Source organism: Myotis lucifugus, unplaced genomic scaffold, assembly GCF_000147115.1.
Source record: "Myotis lucifugus unplaced genomic scaffold, Myoluc2.0 scaffold_100, whole genome shotgun sequence".
NCBI classification, from domain to species: domain Eukaryota; kingdom Metazoa; phylum Chordata; class Mammalia; order Chiroptera; family Vespertilionidae; genus Myotis; species Myotis lucifugus.
Genome location: NW_005871148.1, coordinates 3,752,834 through 3,760,941, shown reverse-complemented (window position 1 = coordinate 3,760,941; position 8,108 = coordinate 3,752,834).

The window sequence follows — 8,108 nt, the reverse complement described above, 5'->3', positions numbered from 1 at the left end:
GAGGGTGGTTCTGGGAGAGCAGCAGAGCAGCTGGGCTGGGCAGTCGGTCACAGGTCTTGACAACACCAGGGACGCCTAGCCCGGGAATGGGGCCAGACTGGGTTATTTTCCTGACTATTATGGGCCTCAATATACATTCCTTTCTCCCGTCCAAGCTGGAAATTCCATTGCACTGAGCATCTGAATGTGAGCACGTGTGTGGTATGAGGAGCACGTAGGGAGAAGCTGGAAGGACCCTTGTCTGTGCCTTTCCCTGCCCTGAAATCCCAGCCCTCAGCTCCAGTGCCGGGGTCTCTGGCCTGGAAACTTGGACGCAGAGGAGAGAGAAGGGGCCTCCAGGCCCCTTCTGGCCTATCTCAGGCCACCTTGGAAGGGCCGAGGGAACAGCCTGAACAAAGGAGTGGGGACCAGGGGCCAGACCATGCAGGGCTTCAGGGACTATAGTGAAGAGTCTGATGCTGAAGACTGCAATGAGAAGCCACTGACACGTAAAAACAACAACAAAAAAACCTGGTAAAATTCACATAACATAAAACTCACCATTGTAATGTGTACTCCAATTCCTCCCTCCACTCGCCCCATTCCAGGCAAACATTAATTTGCTGTCTCTATGGATTTGCCTGTTCTACACATTTCATATACATGAAATCATACACTACATGGCCTTTCGTGACTGGCTTCTTTTGCTTCGTGTAATGTTTTCTACGTTCATCATCTGTAGCATTTACCAGTACATCACCACAAGCTTTATAAAAGGGCACGTGTGAAGCAATCTGATTTACATTTTAGCATCACTTTTACTGCTATGGAGAGAATGCACAGAAAAGCCAGAGTGTAAGGGGGCAGAGTTAGGGGCTGTCTCGATGGGGAGGCTGGGAGATGACGGAGTTGTGGAAAGATGGCTTGCAGTGGTAATGGAATGAGGGGGCATGTTTGAATTATTTTTTAGGTACTGTTGACAGGACTTGCTGATGGATGGGTGGTGAGGGAAGTGTGGCGTCAGGTCCCCAGGAAGTCCAGGGCAGGGGGAAACAGGTGCAGGGGAAGATCAAGAATTCTATTTTGGGTATGTTAAGGTTGGAGATGTTAATTAGTGGAAATTCGAATCTGGGAATTAGTGGGAAGTCAGCGCTGGAGATAAAAACCTGAGGATCGTCAACCAGAAGATTGAGTCTAAATCCAGGGGAATATGTATTAAACTACATGCATTATAATAAATCGATTTGCACCCCCAAGGGTGACCAAGAGTAGGAGGTCGGTAAATCTAAAACCTCCCAGCTACTAGCTACAATCAGAATATTCTGCATTTGAGTGAGTACTCAGCAGCATCCTCAAGGTCTGTATTCACAGTCACCAACCTCACTTAACAGACCTCTTTGCATTTCTATTGCCACTCCAGTCGGTTAGTCCTGGGCCCCAACAACCTGTAACTCTCATTGTGGGTGTTAACTTCCTTTCAATAAAAAACCAACCAAGTGGGATCTGGGCCTTGGCTCCAGTAAAAAATAAATGCTTTGTTCAAGGAGATCATTCACGTAGAAGAAACCAAACTTATACATATTCATGAAGTTTCCTACATTGTTATGCTTTCAAGTGATTTAACCCCTCCCAGGGGCAATCCACACTCCTTCCTATGTGGGTGGTTATCCTAATTGCTAACAAATGGTCTCTGGGAGAAGTCTTGTCACCAAAGCAAACGCCTGACCAAGCTGGTCCACTTCTGTTCAAATAGCAACTGGGCCTGGTCCCCACCTTTGGGTGGCAGCAGTGGGGAAGGAAGATGCACACTTCCCACAATTGTCCTTTGTGGCCTAACACCTGTTTATGTCAATCACTGTAAAACATAGGTGCGGGAACTCAGGCCAATGAGATGAGAGGCTCAGGAGGAAGGAAATGTACTTGAACCCTCACATCATGAACGGTTCTCCCTTTGCTAAACCGACCCGTTAGCCAGGAAGGGGCACCCACGGGCAAGAGCGCTAATAAATCATTGGCACTGGAGTTCCCGGATGCCGGCAATTTCAGGGCAGAGGGCTTTGTTTCTTCATCTCCTGGCCCTTGCCGCTCCCCTTACTAATTCATCAGATGAATGCCTGCCATGAGCCTGCCCGACCTAGTGCTTGGGTTCAACAGAGAACAAGACAGGAATTCTGCCCCCATGGAGCCTAAATGGACAGACAAAAACAGATTGATAAGTAAAATATAGGGTATGCCATTTAGTGAATAGTTCCTGGGAGGGGGAATGAATGAGGGAAAAGCACCATCGTGGTGTAGAGTGTGTGTGTGTGTGTGTTGTAATTTCCTGGAGGGAGCTCAGGGAAGGCTTCCTGAGGTGACATTTGAAGATGCAGGAAGAAGGCACCTAGGAAGAAGGAAGAATGTACACAATGGCAGGAGCCAGACTGAGCAGGAGAGGAGATGAGGTCAGGGAGTGGCCCGTAGGTCTGAAGAGAAGACTGACAGGTTTGAAGAGAAGACTGACAACATTCCTCTTGCTTTTTAAATAAGATCACTACACCTGCAATGTTGAGAGTGGACTGTAGGAGGCAAGGATGGAAGCCAGAAGACTGAGGCTTTGGTGGTGAGCCGACGGAGAGAATTATGGCTAAGGCCAGAACGGTATTGGTGGAGATGCCACCAGGAGTTAAAACTAAAAAAGCCACGCTTTCAAATCAAAACCACAAGGAGATACCACCTCACATCCACAGGCCCCCAACCATGGATTAAAAACAGTATAGTATTTATTGAAAAAAAAAAAAAAATCCATGTACACCATCTAACTTCCGGGTATGACATAGAAGGCAGTTAGACACGAGAAGAGGAGGAACCCCAGGTTCCACCTAATGGACAATTGTAAGGTGGAGCCCTGCCCCCAGGATGACCTTCCCTCCCCTAGCATATCGCTGCACATGCAGTTTAGACCCCCTTAGAGGAGGAACAAGGGGGCTGGAGGGTCAGGTGGAGAATCTCTTGTTTTAGGTAAAGTTCCTTCTCTTTTCCCTCCTAACTTCTGCTTCTAGCCAATCCTTTGGTTCCCTACTTAGCTTCTTGTTTGTGGGAATTTTTCTTCCATCTTGTAGTTATTCCTCACCCAAGCTGTCTTCTTCAATCATTCAGTAATTATTTCATGGGCATGTCCTCTGTGTCATCTTCATATTTCATCTGCTAACAGCTCTGAACAGAGGTGGATCCCTTGCCAATTAACTGGACCATAATCCCATTTGCCCCGACACCAAGGTCTAAGCCCTTTAGCCACACACCTATGGTGCTAATTAATATTTTCCTCAGAGTTTTAGTACATTTGCACAACATTTAAAATACTAACTTCTGCTTCTAGCCAATCCTTTGGCAAACATTGCCACAAAGTAGCAAGGAATCTTGAGTTAATCACTGTTTTTCTCTGTAGAAAGTGAGGACTGAACTTGACCAGCTAAAACACTTCCAGCATCATATGCAAATTTCATTTCAACCTAGCTATAACGAGACAGGTTGCCTTTATGTTACAAAGTCTTTCCCATTAAAAATATCTCTTTGACAAGTAAGAGACAAAGCACAGATCTACAGAGTTCCCTGTGGCCTTCTGTCACATGATAACAAGAAAACCACAGCAGGTTTTTTTTTTGTTTTTTTTTAAACAAGAGCAGCCCTGGCCTGTTTCTTTCAGTGGCTTGAGCGTCGGCCCGAAGACTGAAGGGTTCTGGGTTCGATTCCAGTGCATTCGGGAGGCAACCAATCGATGTATCTCCCTCACATAGATGTTTCTCTCTCTCTGTCTCTCACTCTCCCCTCTACTCTCTCTAAAAATCAATGGAAAAACATTCTTGGGTGAGGATTAACAAAAAACAAGACACAACGACAAAAAATAACAAGAGCAGAGATTTGAAGCAAAAGTAACTACAAACCCTGGTTTGGTTGGTTTGGCTCAGTGGATAAAACATTGGCCTGCGAAGTGAAGGGTCCCAGGTTCGATTCCAGTTAAGGGCACATTCCCAGGTTGTGGGCTCAATCCCCAGTAGGGAGTGTGCAGGAGGCAGACAATCAATGATTCTCTCTCATCATTGATGTTTCTATCTTTCTCTCCTTTCTCTCTCCCTCTCTGAAATCAATAAATAAAAAAAATGACTACAAAATCTATAGAGATCGGGTGAGAAAACTGATCTCTCAAACACTTCCAGAGGCATTCCACCCTATAGCAAATGCAACCAGGCATTGCCAATAGAATCATGTCAGAGAAATATTTAGCATCAAGAATACAACAGAAAATAGCACTACTCATTAAAGGTGCAGGAATAGACAAAACTCCTTTGAAATCCTAGGGAACGAACATACAGTTTTAAAATATGATCAATTTAAACACACACTTACCCACAATATCAGCAAGCTTCTATTAATTTATACTGATGGTATCCTGAAAGGCTTAAATAGCTTATTTTAAAATTGTACACTACAATAGAAAGGAACCAGAATCTCAGTTTCTAGGTCCAAATACCAATTTAGAGGAAATCATGAATTCAGAAGAACATGGAAAATGATACTATGGAGAAGTAATCAGCAAACCTGGACTGGAAATTCTATAGGACAAAGGACCTACTTTTTTTTCACAAGTAAATGCAAGAAAGAAACAAATGAGATGGAAGGGAACTCACAGATTACAAGTCATGAGACTGATCAACCATTACCACAATGTGTAAGCTTTACTTACCCTGATTCAAGTAACTTGTAAAAATAAATAAATGAAATACTCAGATATAAAATTATCTGATGTGTGCAATAATATGGTAAGTGGAGGCAGAGATGAAACAGTATTGAAAATACTGATATTGAAGCTGGGTAATATATACAAGGGATCCATTAAGCAGGTGACCCTTGAACAACATGGATTTGAACTGCCTGGGCCCACTTACACATGGATTTTTTTTCAATAAATATTCATACTGTGTTTTGTGTGTGTGTGTTTTATGTCTTTGTTTTGTTAACCCTCACCTGAGGATATTTTCCATTGATTTTTTTTGAGAGTAGAAGGGAGAGAGGGGGAGAGAAACATCGATTGGTTGCCTCCCATATGGGCCCAACCAGGGCTGGGGATAGAGCCTGCAACTGAGGTACATGCCCTTGACTGGAATCGAACCCAGGATCCTTCAGTCTGCCAATGCTCTATCCACTGAGTCAAACCGGCTAGGGAACCCATACTGTTTTTATTTTTTATTTATTTATTTTTTAAATCATTTTTTATTAGATAGAATTTTTTAAAAATATATTTTATTGATTTTTTACAGAGAGGAAGGGAGAGGGATAGAGAGCTAGAAACATCGATGAGAGAGAAACATCGATCAGCTGCCTCCTGCACACCTCCCACTGGGGATGTGCCCACAACCCAGGTACATGCCCTTGACGGGAATCGAACCCGGGACCCTTCAGTCCACAGGCCGACGCTCTATCCACTGAGCCAAACCGGTTAGGGCCACCCATACTGTTTTAAACCGTGGTTGGGGGCCTACAGATGTGGAAGGCTGACTGTATGCATTGATCTATGACATTTTATATAGGGAACATGAACGTCTGAGGATTTTGGTATCTGTGGAGGGTCCTGGAACCAATTACCCAAGGATACCAAGGAACAACTCAAGTTTTGGGCGAGTTAAAAGTCATACACAGATTTTCGACTGTATATGGGGGGATGTCAGCGCCCCTGACCCCTGCATTGTTCAAGGGTCAACTGTACTCTTCTGCCTATTTTTGTATGCTTGAAATTATCTATTATCTGAAAAAAGAAAGAAAAAAAAAAAAAAGAGGGGAAGGACCCATAAAGTAAAACTTTAAAAATATATAATCAGGTAGTTTTTGTGAGCCTAAGTTAAAAGTTTGTTGACTTTTGCGGGTACCATAATTTTTTTAAAATGTATTTTTATTGATTTCAGAGAGGAAGGGAGAAATAGAAACATCAGTGATGAGAGAGAATCATTGATCAGCTGCCTCCTGCACCACCCATCCTGGGGCTTGAGGCTGCAACCCAGGCATGTGCCCTGACCTGGAATCTAATGTGACGTCCTGGTTCATAGATCGATGGTCAATCACTGAGCCACATAGGCTGGACTGCAGTTACCATATTTGTATCCACCTTTGCTGCGCCTAATTTTCTATTTCTATCATACTATTTAATTGTACACTTCTCTTTGTTTGAAAGGCAATGTATAAATATATTAAAAGCTTTATACCAAAGGCTATAGAAGCCTTAAGCTTCCTGATATTCTAAGGGAATCATGCACCAAACCGTTGAAAATGGTTTTTCATTTTCATTGTATAGTTTAAGCTACTGCATATTACATGCTACTTGCCCAACTCTATAATGAAAACAGGATGCAGATGGTCTGTGCAAGTCCAAAAGCCTTTCAAGTATGTACTTAAAGTTCTCCAAGTCAATTATAAAGAAAAATAAAACATCTATACACTAACTATTCCTTACCTGATACACAATTTAAAATAAAAGACATTTAACAGTAAAATAAAATACCCAAATAAACCAAAAGAAATAGATGTTGTAATCCCTGTGGTCTGACTGTATCATAACAATGTATAACAAATTTGGCACTGGCAACCCAAAGCATACAAATAAGTCCAGAAATTAAAAGTAGCCAAGGATAACTAGACTCACATGAAATTAAATTTTAGACAAGAAACTCAATTTGTTAATTTATGAGGACTATAGGAAACCATAATTACCTCATCACCTCTCACATTAAGATATTTTTGTGTTGCCGAAACCGGTTTGGCTCAGTGGATAGAGCGTCGGCCTGTGGACTGAAAGGTCCCAGGTTCGATTCCGGTCAAGGGCATGTACCTGGGTTGCGGGCACATCCCCAGTAGGAGGTGTGCAGGAGGCAGCTGATCGATGTTCCTCTCTCATCGATGTTTCTAACTCTCTATCTCTCTCTCCCTTCCTCTCTGTAAAAAATCAATAAAATATATATTAAAAAAAAAAAAAGATATTTTTGTGTTTCTGGAAAAGCAAATCAGTGTCAATTGCTTTGTGAGTATAAATTAAAGAGAGGAAAGATTAAAAAAAACTTTTCTTTTGGTGCCCAACCAGAGTGGCTCAGTTGGTTGAGCATCATCCTGTGCACCGAAAAGCTGCTGGTTAGATTCCCAGTCAGGGCATGTACTGTGGGCAATGGATCAATATTTCTCTCTCACATGGATGTCCCCACCCCGACCCCAAACATGTCTTGGGGTGAGGAAGATACATATTCTGGGGTTGTATTCTTTTTTTTGGTTTTGTAACAAGTTGTCCATGAACACTACATTGTTCTGCATAGACACTACTATATTATTTCCCCTCTCTGATTCAAATAATCCTTTCAACCTTAAAATTAGACTAATTTACTTTTATCTTTTCCAGACTTAAACTATCACAAATCTTGATTCCATGCCCTGGGGCACTACCCAAGGTATCCTGTTTTGATAAGACAATTTGCTAGGTATTAAAGTAATAATGCTTTCTACAAATCTATATACTCATGGAATACTTAGAATCTATCACCTAATCTTTTAAGCATTACATAGGTGGTATCCATTTATTATCTCAAAGTGTTCCTGTAGGACTACTTTGAAGCAGTTGTTTTTTTTTACATAAAATTAAACAATAATTAAACAAAAACATTCCTAAAATTGAACACCAAATTATAGATATGACTAGCCACATACATACTAGAGGCCCGATGCACAAAATTCGTGCAAGGGGCTTGGCCCTCGCAGCCTCGGCCGGCCCTTGCAACCTTGGCTTCGTCCGGAAGGTCAACCGGATGGTCATTCAGATGGTTGTTCTGCTGTTTGGTCTAATTAGCATATTAGCTCTTTATTATATAGGATGTACTACAATTTATAGGAAAATTTAAATATATATATTGTAACCCTTCAAGTAAATGTTTCAAAAGTATTTACTCAACAGAGACTTTCATGGCTCAGAAAAGTTTCAAGTTACTTTTGGGAAACTAAATTCATCACCTGAAAGTGATTTCATTTTTAACAAAAATAAACTTGAGTTTATTTTTAAGAAACAAAAGTCTCCATTTCTTCTAAATAAAACCATTCATTTGGCCTAAATCCAAAGA